This window comes from Pelodiscus sinensis, chromosome 14 (assembly GCF_049634645.1).
Source record: "Pelodiscus sinensis isolate JC-2024 chromosome 14, ASM4963464v1, whole genome shotgun sequence".
In the NCBI taxonomy this organism is placed as follows: domain Eukaryota; kingdom Metazoa; phylum Chordata; order Testudines; family Trionychidae; genus Pelodiscus; species Pelodiscus sinensis.
In genome coordinates this window covers 17,126,065-17,152,528 of record NC_134724.1, presented here as the reverse complement: position 1 = coordinate 17,152,528, position 26,464 = coordinate 17,126,065, and the positions used below count along the sequence as shown (strand labels likewise).

Genomic DNA, 26,464 nt, shown 5'->3' with positions numbered 1-26,464 from the left:
AGAGAGAAAGAGAAATTGGGTTTTAACATATTTTGTTTCTTCATGATGAATAAAAAGTGTTAAAAAAGTTCTCTGTATTTAACATTAAGCTTTCATGTCTTTTTTACCCCCATTTTACCTGCAAGACTATGAACAATTTGAGAATTAGGAGCGTACTAAACAAGTGATGCCTGATTGAGGGAGGAAAACGCTTTCCATTTAGTCCAGAGGTGGGCAATAAAATGGTGGTGATTCATTAGGGTTAGCCCTTGATGGGCTGCTGCTGCTATATTTACCTGCGCCTTCACAGATAAGGGCAATTTCAGCTCCCATTGGTCTAGAATGGTGATCTGCAACCAAGAGGAGTTGCTATTGCCTTCACCTATGGAAGTACTGGTAAATATGGCAGTGTGGGGGCCGGCCAGTGGCTAACCCTAGAAGACCAGATCTGGCCCATGGGCCAGTATTTGCCCACCCCAATTTAGATGGTTTCAAGTGTTTTCTTTCAATCCCTATTTAACACAAAAGGCCTATAAAGAAAGTTGGGCTCTGCAACAGAACTTTACCCTGGGAGCAGCGTCAGTAAGTGAAGCTTCACTGTGGGCTCTGTAGTATAACCACTAGGATTTTTAGCAGATACACAGTTACATTTTTAAATGACTTTTTACATCCCTAGTTAGAAGAAGAGTGCTGTAAAAATATATCACTCCCCTACCCCAAATTAGGTGTTAAGAGTTTAAAACATACAGCAGATGGTATAGCTCCAATGCAACGTAGACAAATTCCAGCTCAAGGAGACACTTATCGAGCCAGTTCCACAAGAATAGAGTATAGCCACAGCAGCACAAGGGGTTAGCTGCCCTAGTATGTACCTGACTCTTGGATGGGTACATAGGGTGGCTAGTCCCTTCCACTGCTCATGCTGCCAAAGATACGCTATTTTTAGCACTCTAGTTCAGTAAGAGTTATGAGGTACGTCTCCAAAATTGCAGACACACCCTCACACATCCAACAAAACCAGGGAAGAAAGAAATATCAGGAATGTTGTAGCAAAGTAAAAAACAAGCAAGGGGAAAAAAAAAAAAAAAAAAAAAAAAAAGCATGTTCTGATGAAGAAATTTTTAAACCCTCTGTTATATACACATCTTAATGCAGCTAAAACAGGCCAAAGCTATCAATAAAATAAACCATTTTCACACAACTATGTTACAGTGTAATCAAACTCTCCTATAGCAAAATTCCATGCCAAAGAAGCCAAGGATATCCACACAAAATCCCTGTTCTTATGTACGAGTTCAATCTATCCAACACACTATAGCTCATGTCTGCTCGCGGGCAGCATAGTGCCAACAGCCAAGGCTGCCCTTCAGATCCCCACTTATACCCGGTCTTCACTAGGGGTATGTCTAGACTACATGCCTCTGCTGACTGAGGCGTGTAAAATAGGCTACCCGACATAGTCAATAAAGCGGGGATTTAAATATCCTCGGCTTCATTAAAATAAAAATGGTGGCCACGCTGTGCCGGCTCAGCTGATTGACAGCGCAGCAGTCAAGACACAGATCGGTCGACAGGGGAAGCATGTAGTCTAGACATACCCTAGGAAAAAAGGTGTTTGCCATATTAACTACACATGGTAGCTAATATAGTAAAAATCCTAGTATGGACAAAACATTTGAAAAATCTGCCAATACTACACTAATTTTCTTAGTTTGGACAACCTTAAAACAGTATTCACACCATGAAAGGAATTCTATGACAAAAGTAATATAGTCTCAAGTAGTACTACCTTTCCCAACTAGTTTACATGGTGTTGAAGGGAGAGCAGGGTCCTTCAGCTATACTCATGCTCAAGGATCATCAAGTTATTATTCCATGAGTGACATCAGCAGGTAGGTGAAGGGAAGAATGGATCCATGAGGTAACAGATTCCTTTGCCCTCTCTTTTCCATGAATGGATGAAGAAAGCATGATCTAGCTAAAAATCTTTAGAAGTTTACTCTTAAAGAGAATGTAAATTTCACTTATATCAGATGGAAAATTATACATCTCATGTAAGAAGTATGTACATGAATCACCATGCACAGAATAGACACCTCTCAGTGTGTAGAAGACTTGTCTAATTCTATGTAAAAAGAGGTTTTACTAGTAAAAATTGCTGCAATGACTAGCATATCTACATAGATTGTTTATCTACAATTCTGAATGTAAGCAAGAATGCCCTGCTTATATCTTGAATATAGTTCTCCAGCCATGCCAACAAAGGGATACATTTGTTCTTTCCCTTTAAGGCCAATCAGAACTATATACATGGAGATGAAGACTTGAACAGGTCACTTCTGAAAGCTGAATGTGTCAGGAAAATTGCTGGTTCAATATTTACTACGTAGGTAGATAATGTACAAGTAAAAAAATGGGTACTTCATTCACTGACTGGTTTGAAATAAATTCAACTACAAAAGTCTGCCAAAATGTCAGCATTCTGTATAATTAGTATTTAATACTACACAAATATGCATGACTTTGCTTGTATACATTTAACATGCTTACTGGACATAAGTATATGCCTTTAGTTTATTTTTCTTTTGTGTTTTTATTTGCGACATGAACTCTGGTCACTCAATTAAGGCCTAACTTTAGTTGAAAGATTTGTGATACTTTGCACTCTCACAAAAATTGAGTAAGTACTCTTTCTTCTTGTAATTAAAGAAGAGCAATTTAAACAAGAGCCATCTGGCCTAAAGGCAGTTAGAGTGGCCGGTAGCGCTACTGGTGAATATTAAAAATATTTCCACAGTTTGATGGTTGCAGAGTTTGTAATACTGACTAGTAGTAAAACATTTCCAAAAAATTTTAGAACCTGAATTAAATTATGCCATAGTAAAATCAGAACACGTAATACTGTAAAATACTAAACCAAGTCCAAGGTGCTCCTTATATTAGTGTGTTCGTAGACAAAAATAAAACCAAATTTATAATTCATATTATTTGGAAAAGAAAAATAATGGAAAATTGTAAGTGTCTGAAGTGTATTATGTGGACAAAGTCTAACTATCCAGTGAAATGCTTTGCACGGTCACCTGGAAGATTCTGGTTTGATTTTCATGTCTCTTTTTGTATTTCTCAAACTTCCAAGTACTGCCATAGCTTAGCTCTATGTAATGCATTCATCAACTTGGCATTTAAGTATTGAAGTTAAACAATGTCCGAGAACATAGTATTTCTTAGATACCCAGTAGAAGGTATGTATAAAATGAATACAAATGTGTATGTATGCATACGTGCATATACAGACACTATTTTGTGAAGGAAGGGGAGAAAAATAGAAAAGGCTTACCCCTCCACCCCAAAACGCAAGTATGCCTTCCTTACATTTGAACCAAGCACCTGGACACTACCTGATCTCGATATAGGAATGCAAAGGAATCACATTAAACACTTCACAATACTAGACAAACTCCACTCTGTAATATTAATTTATAGCAGGTTCCAAGCCTGAAGACCCTAGGACACCGAGAAAAGATATTACTAAAAATTCATCACTAAATATGAAGCCAGAAAGGACAAAATATGGTGCTCCAAAACAACCAGTAACCAGCACACTATGTTCAATACATAAGATTTTGGGGTGCGGGGTGGGAGAAGGGGGTGAAATTGATTGCTTTTCAAAGCCACCCCATCTTCTGATGGAAGGGCAGTGAGTGCAACAAAGCGCAAAAGGAAATTAATTTCCTCCCCCCTTTTAAAAATCAGAGCACTGACGGTGCTTGATATTGTAGAAAGTTGTATTAAGGGGGGGGACTTAAGCTGAAAGAGCTAGATTTAATGTGTTCTATTTGCATACACTGTTCCAAATAAACCAAAATCTATGCAAGTGTTCTTTTCCTTTTTAAGAACAGTATAACATTAAAAAATAGTCAATCTTAAGCAATATAATCATGGACATGACTTAAAACAAAGGCAGGCGACTTAAATAAATGTTATCATTGTATAATCTAGTAGAAACTGTCACATTTAGTTAGTTCAAATCAAAGAGCCAGAGAAGTTAAGAGTTAAAGCTCTTTTGGAGTTACACAACATTATAGAAAACAGCAGCATAATCCTCGATTTTTTTTTTTTTACAATGAATACAACTAGGTAAAATACTGTTGTACAACTTGACTTTTCAAAAAAATCCCCAATTTTAAACTAGCAGTAAATGAGAGAAGAAACTCAAAATCAAGTTTGCATCTCAACAGCTTATTTCCTGCCCAAAGAGCCCTTTTGTTCTGCTTCCCCACATATATTTTAATATTCTGCCAGCACTGGAAAACAAAAACAAACACGAAATTTGGCACACACATAAACATAAGTGCCTTAGATGGTAAAATGAAGAAATACAAGATGATAAAAAAAAAATCCTACCAAGAAAATCTGCACAATTTTCTGTTTGCTTCACCCCAGATTAACTTCACTTGAAGCTGTACTCCTGAGCAACCTACCCTGACCAGAAAGCCCCACCTTCTTCAGTACTACTGGTTGACATGGAAAAAACTCCACCCTTTCAGTAAAACTACTCTCTCTGATTGGTGAAACATAATATCCATTATTTAAAGAACTTTTCCTTGCTAGCAGGTTACCTTACACTGATTAAAACACCCTGGACAAGCTGGTTTCTTAAAGAAACAGCGTACAAGCCTTTAACTGTGCCAAACTACAGCATTTATTATATTATTTTGACGAGCCTGATACCAATTAACACTACATAAAACTGAACAAGGCAAGCCTACACTTTGCTACTCCAGAAGTTGAACATAGCACTCAAAACTACATGGATTCATAGGGTTTTGTCCAGAAACATAAAGGTGATGTTAAAGAACATATACTTTGACAAATATGATCAGCCTATTAAACTAGATGTACTGTATTACTTCATGAAGTAAAATGTAAAGAATTTTATTTATATAAAGCTTAACTCCTGCTTGGTTTTTAATTATAGGATGAATCTTGAATTAAATTTTAAGAACAAATTCACTATTTTAAGACACAATGAACTGAAAAAATTATGCATATGCTACATAACGTTTAAGATATTTAGTAGTCCAAGCCTGAAAATATGAAGAGTCAGTCACTTGTTTCAACCTGTTGTCTTCTGCTAATTTAAGACATGACTCAGCAAAAGTGTTTTCCATCCTATGGAAGCTAATATCTGCATCTTCTCTGACTGTGCCAGAAACAGTCAGTGGTTTTTATTTTTTGCTGATTAAATCTTTGTCTGACACTATTTAAATGTATTTTTTAAAATAATTGTAATAATTAGATATGATAATCAAATCTAATGACGACTAAATATTCCATTCAGCAGATTTTTACTCTTAGCAATTGTATATCACAAACCTTCAATGTTTTATATCAAATCTCAACATTCTCCTTCCCACCTGGCAGCAAAGTCTACCTACCCAAAAAGCCTGAAATTAAGGGAGGAAAAGTTACGCAGAACAAACAGGTATCTGGCATCATCTCTCACAAATGCACAGATCACTTCAGGAAAACCTCTCCCTGACTCAACCCAGAAAATGCTGTAATCTGCAGACTTGACAGATGAACAAGACATCCCCCACATTAAAGTATCTTAGTGCCATAACAATTTGCTCAGTGTTTTATTACATTCAAGATTTTCAAGGGTTTAATATTTCATCAATTTCAAACTATCCCCAGGATAGTACAAAATGTGAATTATCTGCACATTTGTACTTTGTGTTGTTGGGGGGGGGGGGGGAGGAGATATTGTTTTTGTTTTTAATAGCTGAGACATTAGAGGAGAGAGACAGGAGAAGGAAAACAAATATCTCCAAGGAGAACAACTTATTCCCAGCCTTCTGATTTTCACCCTTTTCCTCAAAATCCCATTGCAGTAACTTTATTTCTGAAATTATTAAGGACTAGGCTATACTGTATAATGGGCACCAATTTCAACAGTATTGGGGAATAACTGTTTTAAACACAATCTCAAAGATAATATTTGTAGAGCAATGGGCCCTTCTAAACTATTTTGCTACTAGAGGATTTACCAAACATTGCCCGGCTCCTTGTGGGGGCTCAGGGTAGGGATGGGAATGCAGCAGTCAGGGCAGGGGGCTGGGAGGTTTTGGGGAGGGCACTCAGGCTGCTGGGTAGAGGGGGCTGGTGGACCCAGGATTTGGGGAGTGCACTCAGGCTGCTGGGCAGAAGGGGCTGGTGGACCCAGGAGTCAGGCCAGGAGTGTGTGCAGTATTCAGGGCAGGGGCATGCCACGGGTCTCTAAGGTCATAGGGGACTTAACTGGGGCCACCCGTGATGGCAAGGGTGGCACTGCTCCAGCAGCAGCTTCTCCTCAGGGGGCTGGGGTCGCGCCGCCCTGGGGACTCCTCCAGGCAGTGGGGGGGAAGGCAGCAGATGCACTGCCAAACCCCCCCTGGCCAGCTGGTGAGAGAGGGGGTGTCAGGGACTGGGCTGCCTGGCCCCCTTGGTGTATCTTCATGGGGAGAGAGGTGGACCACAGTTCCCAGCCTTCTTGGTAGCCCCCTCTTTGTGGTAGTGGCTAGGTTCCCAGAGCCACCTCCAGTCTCCTTGCAGTGGGGGTACAACCAAACCCTGACCTTGCTTTAAAGTTGAACAGGAAACTACATACCAAATTTGGTAGTGCTAGCGCTTACCATTTAGGAGTTCTTGAACAAACGGACTCACGGACGGACAGAAAGTAATGCCCATTTTTAAAACATATAGGTAGATTGTAGATCAAGAGTACAAAATTAGGAAGTTAAAATGTGATTATCTGGCTAATCATATAGTCGATGTAAGTTGTATCGACTATACAATTAGTCGAAAAGAGCTATTGTGCACAGCTGCATCGGAGGTAGCTCCAGGAGCTGGCTCCAGAGCCACCTGTGTCGCTGCTCTGCATTTTAAATGTAGTAAGAGCCACTGGGCTCTTTCCACATTTAAGATGCAGAGGCGCAGCGATCAGCACAACTCATGCTGAGTTCAGCAGCCCCAGCCTGCAGACAGAGGCTGCTTCCAAGCAGCGCCCCCTATCCTCCCCTGCTGCCTCTGATAGAGGCAGCAGGGAGGGGGTCAGGTGGCACCTCAGCGACAGTGCTGGAGGGAACCAGCTTTTAAGATGGCTCCCCACAGCACCAGCTCCTGCCCCTGCCTTGCTACCTCTCAGAGACAGCGGGGGAGCAATGGGGGGGGGGGGGTGCCGCAGAGAGCACTGGGACGCAGAGAGCTCCCTGCAGTACTTCTTTTGAAAAGTACAAGAGCCCTCGGGGCTCTTCTGCATTTCAAAAGCAGAAGCGCCAGCAGAGGGAACTGGTGCCAGCAGGGACTGAAGTAGTCCCCACTGTCACTGTTCCCTGCTGTACCTCTGCCTCCCCTGCCCCTTGCAGAGATGGTGCTTAAAAAGAGAAACCAGCTTAAAGCTGGTTTCCCCCAGCACCAGCTCCTGCTCCTCCTCTCCCCTTGCTGCCTCTCTCTGAAAAAGACAGCAAGGGGGAGAGAAGAAGGAGTGACTAGTCGAGTGGCTACTCGACTATCAGATAAGCATTTGCTTATTGGATAGTCAACTAGTCGCTAACATCCCTAGTACAAAACTTAGTATTTTGCTATTAATAATTACTCACATGCCAGGGGAATATTTACAGCAAAATACTAGACTGAATTTTAAATGCATGCATTACTTTCTAGAAAAAATTGCTTAAAAAAAAAAAAAAAGAGTGTCAAGGGCTAATTTAAGAAAGCTCCACAGCTGCACAACATATCATAGTACCTAATACATAAGCAGAAAAAGTCAGTCCAGAGGTCTAATCCCAAAATGCTTTGCAAGGAATCAGTACTTTAAATGAACAAAAATTTTAAGAATGAAGCTAATCAGATCCACACCATACAGTTTCACAACTGTATTGCAAGAGACCACATGAAATCATCAAAAGTGCCACAATCTAAGCAATCAATGACAAGAACACAGTTCTAGCAAATTACATCTTACCTTTACAGATCTTACTCATGTATACGTATCTCAATGATACCTAGGAAAAATTTCTAACTTTCAGTTTGGAGTGCATGAATTTGAAGCCCTATGAAAAAAAAACAGCTGTAGTCACAAAATCTTAAGATCAAAACAACCCTGTCCTGGAAAGGCAACATCGTTTGCCCCCAAAAGCTGTTTTGTTGCTTACATATGTAACCTTATAGTATGTACAGCCTGTAGTACCGTTTTTCCCCCCTGACGAACCCCAGAGTGCTTTAAAGCTCTGTACCTAGCCTTCACCACAGAAATGTAGCCGCCACCAGGTGAACTGTACCATTCAAACAACAGAACATCGCACCACAGAGGGGAAATTTTGTCCAAGGATTCCCTACTCTACGTAGGGCAGAGATTATTTTGCTGCCCTTGTGAAGTAAACAGACCCCCAAATCAAAAAAGTGATATTAAAAGGATACAAGTGGCTTGGATTCTTATCTATTATTTCATGTGTAAACAAACACAGCTGAATTCACAGGTTAGAAATTCAGGTTGGAATTTTGTTGCTCAAGTCCTTCCCTGTCCAGCTTCAAAGACAACCACAAACAGGACTGTTGAAAACGAGCACAAGTGACACAAATTGCATAGACTGAATTTCTGCACAAATCTATTATATATTTTGAAGAGTTTGTTTGTTGGTGGATTTATTTGTGCGATTACCTACAGATACCAAATTTTGCATAAGTAATCCTGCCACTTAAATTAGCTGAATACACTACTTTTTTTTTTTTTTTTTAAACACACCAGAATATGCTGGGTGAAAGGTTTAAATAATTATTTTTATTTTTCATCAGAAAAAAAGCCATGACTATTATGATTAGAGTTCATAAAAATGTCTAACCAAATTACTACCGAGTCACTTATTCACTCTCACTTTAGTGTAAAGAACATTTTTACTGTTACAAATAACAAAATTCAAATTAGTTATGGAAAGAGTTATGGAAGCTTTTGGAGTTTGATTCAAATTTACTATGTATTATCATTATTCAATAAAATGATACATTTTTAAGTTGAAATCCTACAATTTTTAAAAACTGTTTTTTACTTCCCTTTTGCAAGCACATGAATAAAAAAATTGTTCCCTATATTTAATTTCTTGAGCTTTCCTATAAGTGTAATCTACACAAAATGACTTTACCCAGTCGATGACGGGCCTCACCTGCTAGTATCCTATATTTTTCTGGATCAGAATATGGAGAAATCCACTTTATTTCAAACTGAGAAGGGAAGTTCTGCCTCTGCTGCTCTTGTAACATTCACAAGACCGCAGAGTGAAACCGATGTGATCAATGTAGTTGCAATGTGCTACTTAATTAGGGAAGCTCTCAGCAAGAGCAGCCTTAAAGACAAATTCAGATTTTAGCTGCTAATAAGGTTGCAAACTTTCAATCACACAAAACCAAACACTCTTAGCCTGCCCCCATATCACCCCTCCTCTGAGTCCTTGCCCATGTCTCACTCCTTCTCCAAGGCCATCCATGCCCCTGCACTTTCCACCCCATGCCCATGGCTTACTCTCTTCTCCCTCACTAACTCACTCAGGGGTGGGGGCTCCAGCTGGAAGTGTGGGCTATGGGGTGGGGCTGGGGATGAGGAATTCAGAAGGGAGTTCTGGGCTGGTGCAAGGAGTTGGGTGTGGGGTGGGAGAGGGAAGAGCTTCAACTGGGTGTGTGGGATCTAATGTGGGGCCAGAGATGAGAGGGTTCAGGTGTAGGAGAGGACTCCAGGGCAGTGCCCACAAAAGCTCATAATACCATCTACATGTTTTGTTAGTCTTTAAAGTGTTACCAGACTACGTTGTTTTTTAAGTTTATCCTGTACAGACTAACTCGGCTACTCCTGTGAAGGATTAAATGGTTCAGAGAATGGGAGGGGGAAATCAGGGCAGGGACAGAGGCTCAGGGGTGCAAGCTCCAGGCAGCACTTACTCTAAGCAGCTCCCAGAATCAGTGGCATGTTCCCACATTGTCCTGTCTGCAGTCACTGCTCCTGCAGCTCCCATTGGCTGCAGAACCTGGTGAATGGGAGTGGCAGGGGTGGTACTTGGAGCAGGGACAGCATGCAGAGTCCCCTGGCTGCCCTACACAGGCTTCCCAGGAGCTGCATGATGTGGAGGCTAGCAAGGAACCTGCCACCACACTATGCTGCACTGACTGCCAGATAGTCAGCAGTGCTAACTGGAACCACAAGGATCCCTTTTTGACTGGGTGTTCTGGTCGAAAGAGACACCTGGTCATCCTAGCTGCTGCTTTAACTTGCACTGGAAAAAGGAATAAGAAAGGAAGGTCCTTAGGTTATGTCTACAATGCAGTGCTATTTTGGAATACCAGAGGTATCCTAAAATAGCTAGTCCACATCTTTTAAGTGTGCCCATTATTTCAAAATATAATGGGCGTGACATTCTGACATTCTTGTGAACCTCATTTCATCAGGTGTAAGAGATGTTTCAGAATAGCAATTTATTTTGAAATAAGTGCTGTGTAGACAGTGACAAATTTTGAAATATGCTATTTCGAAATTAATTCGAAATAAACTACACAGTTTGCATAGCTCAAATTGTGTAGCTTATTTCGAGCTACGGGTGCAGTGTTGATGCGCCCTTAGTATCATTTCATTATGTTAATTGTAGAAACCCCAGAAGTCCATTTCTCCTGCAATATTAAGAACATAAGATACAGGAAGTTAGTGAGGCTTAACTCAGATTTTCTCTACACTTAACAGTTTAAAGCACGGCAGCATTTTAAACTGAAAGTGTCCACGGCACAAGTGAGGAGAGAGAGTTCTCTCAGCGCTCTATGAAAACCACCTCTGCGAGGGGAGTTGCTAGCAGCACTAGGAACACTGTTCCTTGTTGCGTTTTTTCACACCCATGAGCCAGAAAGTTAGAACGCTGTAAAGTGCCAATGTAGACTTGGCCTCAGGAAAAGAAGAGCTGTCTGTTTTACATTTAAATCACCAGATTAAAACAGAACAAAAAAGTAGTGATCAAAAGCGGCCCTCTGATCCTTGTTCAGTGATCTATGTAAAACATGTAAGTCTCAGTCCTGTTTCCTACATACAGTACATGTGTGAAACACAAAAGCCTGCCAAAAGTTGGTGCCAGTTGTGAAGGAGTCTTAGGAAATACATAATATTTACCTTTAGATTTCCAAAGCTAATAAGTGACAAAGCAATATAAGAAACCACAGCTTTCATGTTCTTTACCTGCACAGTGGAAAAAGGTCTTCAATATGTCTGTACTGTTATGGGTGTGTGCGTGTGGAGCGGGGGAGGAGGGTGTTTAAGAAATGCAGCTCTATCTTTTAACTTGCTCTCCACTGCTAACTAGTACTAACACTTAAGATTAAAAGGTAGATATTTAGCTTGTCATTCTTTCCCATCCAAGGCAAATCTGTGAATATTTACACAACTAGCAATTATGCTTCTGAAGATGCTATATTCAAAAAGTTTACTATTCTTAATAATTTTGAAAACAGTAAGCCTATGACTAGATTCTCTCTCAATGCATTAAATTCAATAAAAAGAGACATTTTCTCAAAATTACGTGTACACTAGTGCCACAACTACATGAACACGTAAATCACTGTTTCAAAGGTATATGCCAAACATTATTCTGTTAACGTTCTTAAAGTATGGTGATAGGCATGGTATCTGGGTACCATCCTCAAAGGAGAGACTGATTTACATCACAGATATATTCTATTTATACCAGTTTCTCCCTGGCATGAGTTAGTTGCATGAGATTGCATTTTGTAGATATGCTAGTAGGTTATGAGTTGCTGTGTGGAAAGATCAAAGAATAAAGATTTGCATTTTCAGCTGAAAGTTTTGAAGTTAGTTTTGAACTCATCCTCTGATCCTGTGGGAGTAAATTCCATGACTCTCCCATGTGAAGCTTCTCCTTAGTGGTATACAATTCCATTATTCAAAAGGAGCAAAACTGTCAGTGGCAGACAAGCACCTGGATGGTTAAGCAATACTTCAGGTATTCTAGTGTAAAACCAAAGGATTAGAATCAAGACCTTGAAGCTATTTGTTCAGCAGGAAGCCATCAGAATGAGCAGTATACAGATGTGCTCCAGGTAACCTTCCAATCTTTCTAGTGCTTTTCTTGGTGTTTTCAATCCAAGATGACCTTAGCTATTCAATATTAAGTCTGGAAATAACAAAAGTACATAAGACCAAGGCCAGGCCTCAGATCTTCTAGCTACAGAAGATCAAATGTGTTTTTGTGACTGATGCAATAGGCAGGTCTCCAACAGTCCAAAACTATCAGCATGGCAGAAAGCATCTCAAAGGGCTTCTTTCTGCCTTGAAGCATAAAACAGTACAGAGTAGCAACAGCCCAGCATCTAGGTTAGAAAGTGGCTATCTGGGTGACAGATTTTGTGAAGGGTAAACAGTTGAATATTGGCTACATCTTCCTGACAACTGTAGCTTCATAAAGCCTCAAACACTCCAAAGGATTATGGTATCAAAGAAAAGAGTAGTGACTATTACAGAACGATTCAGGTGAAAGTCCTGGTGGTAGACATAACACAGACCTTTTGGCTACAGCCCCTGTGGAAGAATCCAGACCATTTCTTGCGACAACAGCCATCTCTCTCAGGTGGGACAGCAGTATCCTACAGCAGGATTGAGCATGCTCAATTCAATGGCCTTAGAGTATGTATATAATCAATGTTTGCCCTTTTCTCTACACCAAAGTAAGTGTGTCCAGTAAGCCTGTATAGAACAAGCCAAAATTTGTTTAACACAGGATTCAGAAAGGCTACTCAAGAGCTAGTGCACAGCTTTATCCCAATTAGCTAACAAGTGTTCTTACAATTCTTTAAAGAGAAGTGATTAATATAAGTTGCTGAGAAAAGGCACACATTTTCACAGGAACAGGAGGTACCCTAATCAGTAACCATAGTAACTTCTCAGTAGCGTGTGTTAATATTTCTGTCCTCTTCTGATAACTTACTACAGTCTTTTTAAAGTTATTTGTATATTATTTTGTTCAATTTCAGATGTTGAATTTATAACTACTGTAAGTTTTCATATTTTCAAATATATGTCATTTGAGTTGAGAGCAAAACAACATGCCAAACTAGAAGCCGCTTTCTATATGTACCAAACTAATTGCTTATGAAGCACTACACTACAAAAACACTACAAAGAGACCTGAAGGCACAAGGAATCCAAACTATTTCCTGAGAATGATTTCTCTAAGTAATGAAAGCTGGAGTAAAAAATAAATAAATAAATAATCACAACTATTCAGTGATGAAGGAGACACTTGAAAAGCACTCACGTCAAAAGTGATAGAGGAGTAGTAGTGTGTATCAAATTGGATATAAACTTGCTGCTGTATGTCAGTGAAAAAAGAAGCTACACAGACACCACAGAGTGACATTTCAGGCAGAACAAAAAGGCATCACATGAACAAGAGAGACGGGACTATCCCCTTCTTTATGACACACTGGAAACCCTATCTAATGCAAAGAACATTTCCATGGACATCACTACCAGAAAGATATCAATAGATTAAAGAGAATTCAAAGATCAGCAATAAAAATTATCAAGGAGAGGGAATGGTTAAGAGATTGGGAAAAAAGGTACAGAACTATATACAGTAAAGCTCCAATTGTCCGGCATCCAGTGGTCCGACACTCCTGACAGTCCGGAACCAACTGGAACCCGGAAGTGCTCCAGCCAGCCGGACAATTGGAGCTGCCCAGAGGCGGCGGTGGAGAGGGGGCAAGGGGCAGGCAGCTGTTTCAGGCAGGCAGGCAGGCAGGCGGGGGGGGAGGAGGCGAACCCTCTGCCGTGTTGTGGGAAGGCGGTGGAAGCCCCACCCAGCCGGCTTGCAAGCGGGGAAACTCACCCTCCAGCTTATAAGCGGCGGTGGCGGTGAGGGAGCGAGAGGCAGGCAGCGTTCCCTGCCAACCCCCTGATCCCGCCCGCCTTAAACAGCTGCCTGCTTCTCGCCCCCTCTCCGCCGCCACCGCTTGCAAGCCAGCTGCATGGGGTTTCCACCCCCTCCCAGGAACATGGCGGAGGGTTCACCCCTCTCCATGCTGTTCCCCACCGACCCCCCCACGCAGTGCGGATCCCGGCAGACCCGTCACAGCACCCTGCTGGAGTACCTCCCAATACTCCGGCATATACGATAATCCGGCACCCCCTGGGCGGCAGTGGAGAGGGGGTGAGATTTGTACTGTACGTACAACTGCTGCTCATCTGAGGGAAAGGATAAGAACACAAGAACGGCCATACTGGGTCAGACGAAAGGTCCATCCAGCTCAGCATCCTGTCTCCCAACAGTGGCCAATGCCCTAGATGAAATTAACAGAACAGCGATCCCTCCCCTGTCATCCATTTCCAGCCTCTGCCACACAGAAGCCAGGGACACCAATCCTATCCATCCTGGTCAATAAGTATTGATGGACCTAATCTCCATGAACTAATTAGTTCTTTTTTGAATCCTGTTAGGGTATGTCTACACAGAAGGGCTAAAGCCGAAATAAGCTATGCAACTTGAGCTTCATCAATTGCATAGCTTAAGTTAAAATAGCTTATTTTAGCTTTTGGCGCTGTGTACAAAGCAGGAAGGCTGAGAAAGAGCACTCTTCCTCTGACTTCCCTTACTCCTCGTAAAAAGAGGGTTACCAAAGTTGAAGAAAGAAGCTCGACATTCTTTTGGTATTATGTCAAAATAACTGCTTCTAGTGTAGATGCAGACTATGTTATTTCAAAATAACATCAGTTATTTTGAAATAACACTGCTGAGTAGATGTACCCTTAAAGTCCTGGTCTTCACAACATCCTCTGGCAAGGAGTTTCACAGGTTCAGTGTGTGCTGGGTGAAGAAAAACTTCCTTTTGTTTGTTTCAAACTTGCTACATATTAATTTTGTTTGGTGATGCCTAGTTCTTATGTTATTTACGTGTTCCCATAACTTTTCCTTATTTACTCTCTCAGTACCTGTCATGATTTTATAGACCTCTATCATATCCCACTCTTAGTTTCCTCTTTTCTAAAATGAAAAGTTCCAGTCTTTTTAATCTCTCTTCAGATGGCACCCATTCCAAACCCCTGATCCTTTTTTGGCCTTTGTGAACCTTTTCCAATGCCATTATATCTTTTTTGATATGCTTAACCATTTGGAACTCAAGAAGAGTGTAAATATACTAACAAAGGAATTATTTAAGGTGGAACCAAAGGGCTCAAACAAGGAATAATTGGATGAAATGGAGAGGACTGAATATCAGCATTAAAGGTCAGGGATATATACTACCCTCATTATTGTGATGGGAGCGGAATTTTAACAATAATTGAGAATAGATCCTCACCAGCTTGTTCCCTCCCCCCTCATGCATTTTGGGCACAGATTTTATCTGGACTTGTTCTGTGACTGAAGAGTCAGAGAAAGGACTACAATACAAGACATGCAGTAGTGTACTTTTTTAAACTCTGTGAAAAAGAAGTGCAGCTGCTGCTGCCACTGCCAATCCTGATGACTATCAGCCACTACATAAATACATTTGCTGTATGCTTTTGTAAAAAAGATCAGTGAGATAATTAATGCTGACCTTTGGCAGTCATTCTTTCAGAGTTAACAACCCAGTGAGACAAAGAGGATGTTCATACCACTGAGACCCAATATTTCAGGTTTTTCCCCAAGACTAGAAAGAGATGTAACTGCATCAAAGTTACATTTGGAAGGTTGTTTTCACAACTGTAGGGTCTAGGGGGAAAAAATTAGTATTTTAAAATAAAATCCCATATCAACCACACATACTGGTTCAAGTAAGAGCTTCGTACCACAATTTAGATTATTCAGGAAGCAAAATTGATCCATGTGCTCCCAAACAGCCAGGTATACAGGACTGTAGCCACCTATGTAGTAAATATTTATATTTAGTACTATCCTAAGGTTTTAATCCCTATTGGAACTAAACTGTGCTAGTTGCTGTATAAACATACACAGGCATAAAAATTCAATTCCTACCCTTTCAATAGAAACAGCAGTCCCTGTTTACATAGCAATAGAGCTAATTGAAAAATTACTTTATGAAAACTCTCTAAAAAATGCATCTTGTATTGTTTAAATTAATCAAGACAAACTATTTTGACCACCTCTATGGAGCACCTTTTGTTCTGAAAGATGATATAAAACTATGAAACTGAGAAATTACATCACCTGTGAAATTCAGCCATCTCAAGGGAAGAAGCCAACATACTTGCAAACAATTTGAGTAATGAGGGAAGGAGATAAGGGATTGTCACTGTAGGACACTAGTCTAAACTTCTGCCCTTATACAATTGCCCTTGGGGTTTTACACTATTAGTGTTGGGGGTGGAAAGAGAAGGAACAACCAAAAACATTGAGAACTCACCAATGAAACACAACACACTGTGAGAAACTCTATTTTTGACCCTTTCAGCCCTCTGTATCTGACAGACCAAGTCTGAATTGAAGTCTCGTGGACACCATCCCACCCTCAAGGCCCCACATATTACAGGAAGCCCTAAACACTGAGCCACACAGCCTGATGCGCCTTCCTGGACACTCACCTGACTCATACACACAAACAGACACACTTGGGCTGGGGGCAACAACACCTTCCTTGGGTGAGGCTCACTTCCTGTGAGTGTATGTGGCCCCACATTCCTGTGTAGGGCCACCTCCTTAGCCTTCCTTTACATTTCCCAGGGTCCCACCAATGCAGGGCCCCACTTACCCCACAGCCCCTCTCCTCATTCCAGGACCCCCATCACTCCATCCTCACCCTCCTCTGCGGTCAGGGCACTTCCCCTCATTTGCCCCCCAAACACCCTCCCCTCTGCAGTCAGAGAGGACCTGACTCACTTCCTGTGAGTGTGTGGGGCCCCACATCCCCCATATTCCTTTGTAGGGCCACCTCCTTAGCCTTCCTTTACCTTACCCAGAGCCCCCTACTGCAGAGCCCCACTTACCCCACAACTCCCCCCTTCCTCATTCCAGGACCCCCCCCCCCATCACCGCCTCTGGGGTTAGGGATCCCCCTCACTTCACCCTTCTACGGTCAGTGCGCCCCCTCACATCGCCCCCCCCCCCGGTCAGGGCGCCTCCCCTTTCGCCCCCCCCTTTCTCTCCCCTCTGCGGTCAGGGGGGCACCTGACTCACTTCCTGTGTCTGTGTGCGGCCCCACAACCCCCATATTCCCCTGTAGAGCCGCCCCCTTTACTTTTCCCGGGGTCCCCCCCGCTGCACGGCCCCACAGCCCCTCGCCCCATTCCAGGACCCCGTCACTCCCCTCTGCGGTGGGGGGGGTCCCCCCTCGCTCCGCCCCCCGCGGTCACTCCAAGGAGCCCTGCCACAGTGCCGGGGGGGGGGACTCTCCCCCCCGCAGCCTCCCTAGCCTCGCGGCCGCGCTCTCACCTGGCTCCGGGGCCCGCTGAAGCCCCCACTCCGCCCGGCCGCCGCCGCTGGCCCCACTCGCTCGCTCTTTACTAAACTTTTTTTTTCCTGTTTCGTTGCCCTGAGAGTGACGCGGACGGGCGCTGATTGGCGGAGCCGGCAGGGAGGAAGGGAGGGTGGCGGCCCCAGCTCCCGCAACTAATTATTACAGGGGACGGCGGCGACGTGAACCACAGCGCTGGACTGAGGATTTAAAGGGACAGCAACTACCTGACCCTGTTGGGGGGGGGGGGGGGGGGGAGTGGCAGAGTCTTGGGGGAGTAGGGAGGCGAGCGCCAAGTGTGGTGAGAAGAGGGTGGGATAGGAGAGCGGGGAAAGGGTGGCAGGGGTAGCGCTGATGGGTAGGAATGAAGGAAGGAGAAAGGGGATGGGGGAGGAAGAAGGCAAGGGGCACAGTGCCAAATAGGAAGCAGTTTTGTGTCAACTGTAACATGAATCATAACACAAAGCAAAAATATATTGGTAATCACAAGCCAGGGAAATACCTCACGTCTCCCCCCGCAGCCATTCCCATGCATTAAACGTTCAGTAACTCCCCAGGCAGGGCACCAAATCCCCTTCCTCTCCCTCTATATTTGTCTTCTTCCACAGTGGCGATCTAAATGGGGGAGATTTAAAAACAAGCGATTCTGTTTTAAGATGGGCCAGGGATGTTGGTCCAAAAATAAAGGCTGGAACCATCTTCCAAATTAATTAAGACCTGGCAGGTCTGTTTCCGTGGGTGGTGTGATTGTTTGTTACATGTTTCGTGACGTATTATTTACCTCGGACCAGAGCTTCAAGACCTTTGCGTGGCTTCTTCCCATTCCAGGAATATTTCACAACTAATTCACTGACGCATGCAACCTTATATTCAAACAACTTTGCAGCAGAGTGCTCTATGGGGAGAGAGGAACATTCCTGTGGCATCCCCTTTGAAGTCACCCTGATTAAAAGATTCTGCTCACTTGAAAACAGCACGAGCTGTTAGTATTTCCCCCTTTCATTATCTATTTATTTGACTGCTGCTACAAAGATTTTACAGTTTAATCTGTTCAGCTGTCCACTCTACTCACTTCTGTATAGGAAGATGTTTGGAGTTTACTGAGAAAACAAGAATGACTCTGGTTTACTAAACTGGGATAAATTTTGCAGTGCAACCTTTTTATTGTTCTATGGATGCTAAAAGTATATAGTCAAGTCAGTCAGTTAATCAAAAACATTCATGGTCACTTGCTTTTAGTTTAGTTTAGCTACTTTATGTCCCCTATAAAAAGTCAGCTCCAGCTTTTGAATATCTTATAGTTCTCTACAATATGTCACAGCAGTTTTATTTTCCCATGGAGAACTCAGACAATATACTACATCTTATTTTTATATACTGATTTTTATATAGCATCTTCAGTTCACAGCATCATATAACCACACAGAGTCAACTGTAAATTAAAGCATAAAGGAAGGTTTTAAAATGAGATTTAAAGAGGATGAATGACTCAATAGCTTGAAGGCAGGTAGGAGAGGTGAGAATTTCAGATAAATAAAACAGCACAAGCAAAAGAGCAACCTCAGCTGAGGAAAGTTGAGGGGAAAGGTCAAGACTGGAGGTAACGAAAGAAAATAGGTGGATGATACATTAGAAAAAATAAGGTAAAGTGATTCCACAGAGACTTTTTAAGGGGGGAACAACAATTTTGAAATAGACTGAGAAATGGAGAAGTCAGGGAAGGTGAAATGGATAGGATATGTTCCCAGTTTTCAAAGGGAAATTTTAGCCACATTGTTGTATTTTAGAATCTCTCAGTTTGGATAATAGGAATTTGGGAACATCATAAAGAGAGGATTGCAACAGGACATAGATCAAGATTTCACAAGAGATAAAATCAAAAGTACAGATGATTCAATAATAGATTTAAAGACAGGAGATTCAGAAAGGGGGAGAGGTTCAGCATGACTTCTGAATGATGACTTCTAGGTTTCGGGCCATGGTATCTGAAACCACGTCTATCTACAATAGAAAGTTTTATTGGTAAAATGTCTGCTGGCAAGTGTCTGCCAAAATCGCTGTAGAGTATATTCATATTTGATAGCCTTTGCTAGTGCAGTGCTACCTAACAGTGCCAGATTGTACTGGCAAAAGATATTGTGGGTTGGCATTACACCACTGTCTGGCATACTTTGTGGGAAATTGTTGTGGTGTATAGTGAGATTCCAGCACACTTCTTAGGGAATGGGGCCAGTTTGGGATCAAGTTCCCATCATATCTTCTGTTCTGTCCCATAATCTTCTCTTTTTCATACCATTTTTAAAATTCCCATGTTTCTCTTTGGGCCATCCAATAATCTATTCTCCTTCGTGCATGTTTTCAATCTCTTCATCATCTCACCATCAGAAATATGGATGCTGAACACATCAGTGGAATGCTTGTGTCTATTGCAGAAACCGGATAACTGATTCTTCTATATTTGCAAAACCAGCAGCATTGCTGGCCATGCAGCAGGAAAATGAGAATACTGAAGAGGAGGAGGAGGAGGAGGAGATGATGCAGGCAGGAAGTGAATGAACCTGGACAGCTGCTGTAGGCATTCATTGAAACCTGAAAGGATGCAGAGTTTCCAGGTGTGGAAGATTGCTCAAGCATTCAGTGTGAACACATGAAAATGAGAACTGTTTTGACAGTGGAGAAATGCATGAGTTAAAGGAAGTGATACTCAGTGGAGCCAGAAACTTGAGACTCGTGGACTTTCCTTCTTGAATCATTCAAAATTAGGAAATTATAATGTAACTAGAAGCTGAGAGAGCCACAGGAAGTGACATAGAAAATAGGGAGATAACTGAAGATGTTAAGTGTGTCATCTTCATAGACAGTTTCTGCATTTGAAACTAGCAGTGAATTATCCTCAAGGGAGAAGTTACACAGAGAAGAGATCCAAGGAGAGTGTCTCATATTAACGGAGGCGATAGGTGTAAAAATCTTGGTCCACTACAAATGGGAAAGGTGTGATTAAGGAGAGAAGACCCAAAGCAAGAGAGGAAACCTCTGTTTTCTCCCTGGAGAAACTAAGGAAGGATAGTGTCATACTGCCCTGAAATCAAGTAGGATGAGGAAAGGGAGGGATCTGTGAGGTCTCTACTCTCAAAACTAAGAAAGGATCAGAAATCAGCCAATTAGGATACAAAAGTTCAAAGGCTTGACTGCAAAAAATGGTGGAAATCTATTTCCTCTAAAACATTGCTGAGGAAGAGCAAAAGTCTGAAGATGAAATGGTAAATTTCAAGTAAGTAGTTTGGGATGGGATAATTATTTTTCTTAATAGTGACGTAAAAGTAGCAAGTTTGATTTTCAAAACGAAGAGTATAGAATACTCCTGCACGTGCTCTGTGGAGAAAGCAAGAGTGAGAGATGTGTTGAGGACGCACACAGTAAGGAGTTGCAGTCTAGAACAAGCAATAAGGGAACTAACACCATAAGGGTGCATCTACACTGCACCGTAACTTGAAATAAAATATGCAATTTGAACTATGTAAATAGCTTATCTTATTTAGATGCTTTTTCAAAATAATTTGTTTTGTCATTTGGCGCTGTCTACACAGTACTAAATTTTGACATAAGGTGCTATTCCAAAATGTCCCTTTCTCCTCGTAGAATGAGGTTTATAGGGACATCAGAATAGCGAGCCCGAAATAATGGGCTTGATGTGAAGATGTGGAATAGCTATTTCGGGATACTCTGATATCCTGAAATAGCAGTGCAGTGTAGACGTACCCTAAGTACATTAGGACAAAGGGTCATGATCCTGTGAGGCATTATGCACTGGCTGCTGGGTGATGGGTGCCCTGGTCTCTCATTAATTTCAATGGAAATGAAAAGCTCAGGACTGTGCAGGAGTTTAGAACCTAGCAAGGATTTGGCACCAATGAGCCAACTGTTCCTTGTTTCCAGATTTGAGCTGGTTACAAAAACAGTAGCCCATTGGCATGGTTAAAACATGCATTGCTCTTGCAGTGTGAACATGTATTGTCTGAAATCCCAAGCTCTGCACAGCTTTACACTTTCGAAGAGTTGTAGCACTATTTGGGAACACAGTTGAAATACAGTGCTATAGCATCTGCCCTGCAAGACACAACTGTATTTCAGCATTATCAGAAGACAATTTTATTGTAACCTTCCTGAACATGGGAAGAGTTAATATGTAAATGAGTCTTTACACTGCACATTTTGCTTGATTTTGCAACCAGGTGGTCCTGCAATTGATTCTCCCCCTTGTTTGTGTCTACTCACAAAATATTAATCCATGGTTTCTAACTGTGTGGGTGCACTGTATTACCTGGTCTGTAATACAATTAGGCTGCAACTGGGTTCTGGCTGGTTTCTGATCCTTTCTCATTTTTGAGAGTTGAGGCCTCACAGATCTCTTTCTTTTCTCATCTTACTTGATTTTAGGGCAGTATGACGCTATCCTTCTTTAGTTCTTCCAGTGAGAAAACAGAGGTTTCCTCTCTTGCTTTGGGTCTTCCCTCTTTAATCACACCTTTCCCATTTGTAGCTGGGTTAACCAGTTAATTTATTTTCCAGTTCTCTAGACATACCCTATGTGTGCACATACCATCGTTTAGTCTGGTATATTTTTGTGTGATTTTGTTGACCAATCCATGCTTGCACGCTGTGTTATTGCATCATTGGAAAGTTTATGCAGGTATCCTATTATGCCTTAGCTACTATTTTCAGAGGGACAGGATTTTAGATATTCATGACATAGTGCAATCAATTTTGGAATAGCTTCCCATTTACCGGAGCAGTCGACAAAGGCTTCCCTTGTCGACTACAGCACGTCCAGACTACCTTGCTGTGCCGCCAAACAGCTGATTGGCTAAGCGCGGCGGCCATTTTGATGTAAATGAAGCAGCGATTATTTAAATCACTGCTTCATTTTCTTATGTCTAGTAAACTCATCTACATGGCTCCATCGACGGAGCCATGTAGTCTAGACATACCCATAGGGTCATCTACACTGCAATGCTATTTCGGGATACCGGAGTATCCCAAAATAGCTATCCTGCGTCTTCACAGCAAGCCAGTTATTTTGGGCTTGCTATTCCAATGTTCCTGTAAACCTCATTCTACAAGGAGTAAGGAACGTTTCAGAATAGCACTTTATTTTGAAATTTGGCGCAATAGCACCAAATGAAGAAATAAGCTATTTTGAAATAGCATTGAAATAAGTTATGCAATTTGTGTAGCTCAAATTGTGTATTTTATTTCGAGTTACTATGCAGTGTAGAAACAGCCTATAGAATCATGTGGGATGAGCACACTGGAGCCTTCTTACTTAAACATGGCTTTTTTCTATCGTGTAGATGAAGTTTTAGTAGATTTCTTTCCCTCATCTTCTGATGTAATTCTTTTTCTGGGCCTCATCAGCTGGTAGCTTTCTGTCTAGATTCCCTGAATCACTGCTGTATGAATTTCTTGTCATGCTCTTCTGTCCTTGTCATTCACTCATTCCTACTGAGTGATCTTTCTGTTTTGCTTTTCTGTTACACTAATTTGCAGTCCCAGCCTGTTACCTGCAATCACCTTCCTAGTTTGTGTCTTTCATTCTTGCCCTTTTCTTCTCTCAAAACAGTTTTAATTTCAAAACTATTATTAGCCAGAAAGGGAGACTTTTGAGTCCCGCCCCCCAAATGAGAGCTTGTTTCTTTATTTAGCTTATGTCACTTATAGACACTCTGCTTATTACTAAATCTAGTAAGCATAAAGTGGTCTTTGGACCTGCCTCATGTAGCCAAACAATGCCACCATCAAATGGAGTAATCTTCTACCATACATAACATTTTGTATTCCTGTGTTTCTCAAACTTTTTTGCCACAAAGGACCAATTTGTTACATTTCAGGAACCAGTGACAGTCACTGAGAAACACTGATCTATTCAATACTGCCTTAAGAATGTGAAGTCATTTCATTGTCTATTCAGTGCTTGCCATTTCTACTTGCTGTATATAACAGGTTGGACAGGCTCTGAGATTGCAGCTCATCAGGACACAAGAGTAATAGGGACAGTTGGGTTTGCAGTTTGGTACACGTTGGGGTAGTTATCATTACACATAATTTCATTTTATTTTCAATTGGCAGGACTTTTGCCTCCAGTTTGTTAACAAAAAGATGCAACCCACTAAGAGAAGGCCTTGGTAGAAGTTCAAACCACAAGAGAAGCAACATCATTTTCACCAATGTATCTGCAAGTTGACAATATCTTGGCAAAATAAGACAATTGGTGAAAAGTACAGGCGTATTTATAGTTTAGCAACCAAAATAATTGGTAATCTGCTTGACCTATATTATCAACATTTGTTTATCTTCGGACATATTTTAAGGCTCCTATATCATGGTATCTCAACATAACATATTCTTACACTCTTGCCTTAAGGGCCATGGGCTCATATAACCATTTATACACAGTTTTATGAAAGGAGATTCCTCTAATTTCCACCCAAAAAATCTCGTTAAATTATCTCCTAACATGGGACTTTTCTGTCTGGAACCCATCAGTTTGTTTCTGCTACAGAATCTATTCCATTACTAAAGTAGGGCTAGAATTGTCTTCTAAAACATTAAAGCATATTCATTTAGGGATTGATCCAGCACCCATTGAAGTAAACGGAAAGACTCCCATTGACTAGGGATGTTAAATTTGAATTAATCAGCTAATCAAGTAGTCGATGGATTTTGACTACTCGATTAGTCGATAAGGGGGCATTCACTATCTTGCTGTGCCTCTGCCTTTGAAATGTACAAGAGCCACCCGCAGCTCTGGTACATTTCAATGGAAGAGGCGCAGTGGGAAACCCGTGCAAGTGGGGACCAAAGCAGTCCCCTCTCGCACTGGGTCCTGACTGCTGTGACTCTCCCTTTGAACTGTACAAGAGCCATGAGCCAGCTCTTCTGCCATGAGCAGCTCTTGTACTTTTCAAAGGGTGAGGTGCAGCAGTTGGGACCCCGCGCAAGGGTGGACTGCTTTGGTTCCCACTTGCACCATTTCCCCTGCTGCGTCTCTGCCTCCACTGTCCCCTCTCCCCCATCCCGCCGCCCACAGAGATGGTGCTGGGGAGAACTGGCTTTTAAGCCTGATACAGCGACTAGTTGAGAAGTGACTCTACTACCTGATAAGCTTTGGCTTATCAGGTAGTCGACTAGTCACTTACAGCCCTTCCATTGACTTCAGTGGGCTTTGGATCAGGCCTATAATTAGTTAGGGCAAGATAATACATATCTATATATAGAGTGCGTCTGTTTGTGTAATCAGCCCTATAATTTATTTATATATAGAGAGAGAGAAAGAGAGAGAGAGACAGAGAGAGAGAGAGAGTAAGATAATACATATATATAGAGAGAGTGCGTCTGTCTGCGTGTCTGTTTGCAAGTCCATTTGTTCAAGAACTCCTCCTAAGCTAGGGCCACCAAATTTGGTATGCAGCTTCCTCTTACCCTAACTTAAAGCAAGGTCAGGGTTTAGTTATGCCAAGATAACCAAAAGCCCCATGAAAAGGACAGTTTTCCATAACATGCAAAGGGAGGGGCAGCAGTTCAGAGGGACTCGATAGGAGAGTGGCCACTGGGGACAGCTGTATCACCAAGGGAGGGGCCAGCAGTGCTAGAGCTTCTCCATCTTGCCTGCCAACACACCAGTAAGTAAGTCCCCTGTCCCAAATCCTTTTCCCCTTCTCACTGCTTTTGCTTGCAGTGCTGAAGGGGATAAAGAGAACAGTACCCTGGTGGCTGGTAGGGTAGCTGGGGAGGAGCGGGGGAAGAACAGGCCCCAGACAAGCTGGGGAGTGTCTGGGGGAAGGGAAAAACAGGCTTTGGGGGAGGGAGTAGACAGCGGGGAGCAGAACAGGTCCTGGATGGGCCGGGGAGGGGGAAGAACAGGCCCTGAGCAAGCTGGGGGGTGGCTCATGAGGAAGAAAAATGGTCTCCAGGCAGGCAGGGGACCCCCAGCTTCCTGAATCCTCCTCCACATCCCCAAGGCCCTGTCCCAAAAGACCCAGGCAATGCCAAGTAAGTCTGCCAGTGCATTATTTGGCTTCCAGTTCTTTTAATCTAATTTTCTTAGGCTTTGATCCTGCATCATGATAGCCAGTGGAAGTTTTGAAGTTGACTTCAGTGGGAATAGATTTGGGCCCTCAATGTCCAATATACATACAAACAGGCTATTCACCCCCAAGAGAAATAAGTACAAGACTTTCCCATGCAATAAAGTTAAAAAAATATTTCATTTTGATTCTGAATTCATTTTTTTCATGTACCAAGTACTAAGTGTCTACTTGTCTGCTGTGCTGTTCTCTATCTTCAGGAATAAGAATCTTGTCTGCCCCATAATTACAAGAGATATGGCTCATGAGTTCCAGACTGTATGAATTGTTCTGAAGATTCCCCACCTCCTTCCAGGGTCCACAGGAGCATGTACAGTCAGGGAACAGAGTTGAGGGGTCAGGATTTGGAGCTGCAGGGCCTCCTCCCAGTTAGCTTTCTCCTTTGGTGGATCCTGAAGGATCTACCAGGTTTGGAGGCAGCTTTTCCACAAGTGCCAGAGAGGAATACCTCATCCTGGAATAGGGCCATTCAGGAGACTATCTGTGAGGAATTCCGTACTGAGTTTTCGTCACAAAAATTCTTTTCCCATAACTTTGAACATAGGAGGGGACAATCTGTGCCAGAGAGTCGAAGGATTAAATTCAGGCACTGAACTATCCTTTCATAAGGGGCCTGATCCAATTACCACTGAAATCAATTGGAGGACTCCCAGGGTACATCTATACTGCGAAGCTATTTCGGGATACACAAAGTATCCTGAAATAGCTATTCCGCGTCTATTGAAACAGTCCATTATTTCAAAATAGATTTCGAAATAATGGGCGGCTTATTCCGACGTCCCGGTAGCCCTCATTCCATGAGGGTTAAGGGGCATTTCAGAATAGCGAGTTATTTTGAAATTTGGCGCTGTGCAGGCAGCATCAAATTA

At 42.2% G+C, this 26,464-nt stretch overlaps 1 protein-coding gene across 5 annotated transcripts in view; it reads right to left on the bottom strand.

Moving 5' to 3' along the window:
- ZFAND6 (zinc finger AN1-type containing 6) overlaps positions 1 to 26,464 on the bottom strand; it is an 81,357-nt gene that overhangs the window by 49,677 nt on the left and 5,216 nt on the right. Inside the window, exon 1 of one of the 5 annotated variants that reach the window (XM_075897102.1) lies at positions 17,954 to 18,025. The exons of 2 other annotated variants lie outside the window; for them this stretch is intronic. The gene's annotated coding sequence lies outside the window, so the exon portion shown is untranslated. Of the gene's footprint in view, positions 1 to 4,383; positions 4,481 to 17,429; positions 17,585 to 17,953; positions 18,026 to 26,464 lie in introns of those variants that run through there. 2 more of the 5 variants (XM_075897101.1, XM_006139276.4) reach the window with 2 other exon arrangements.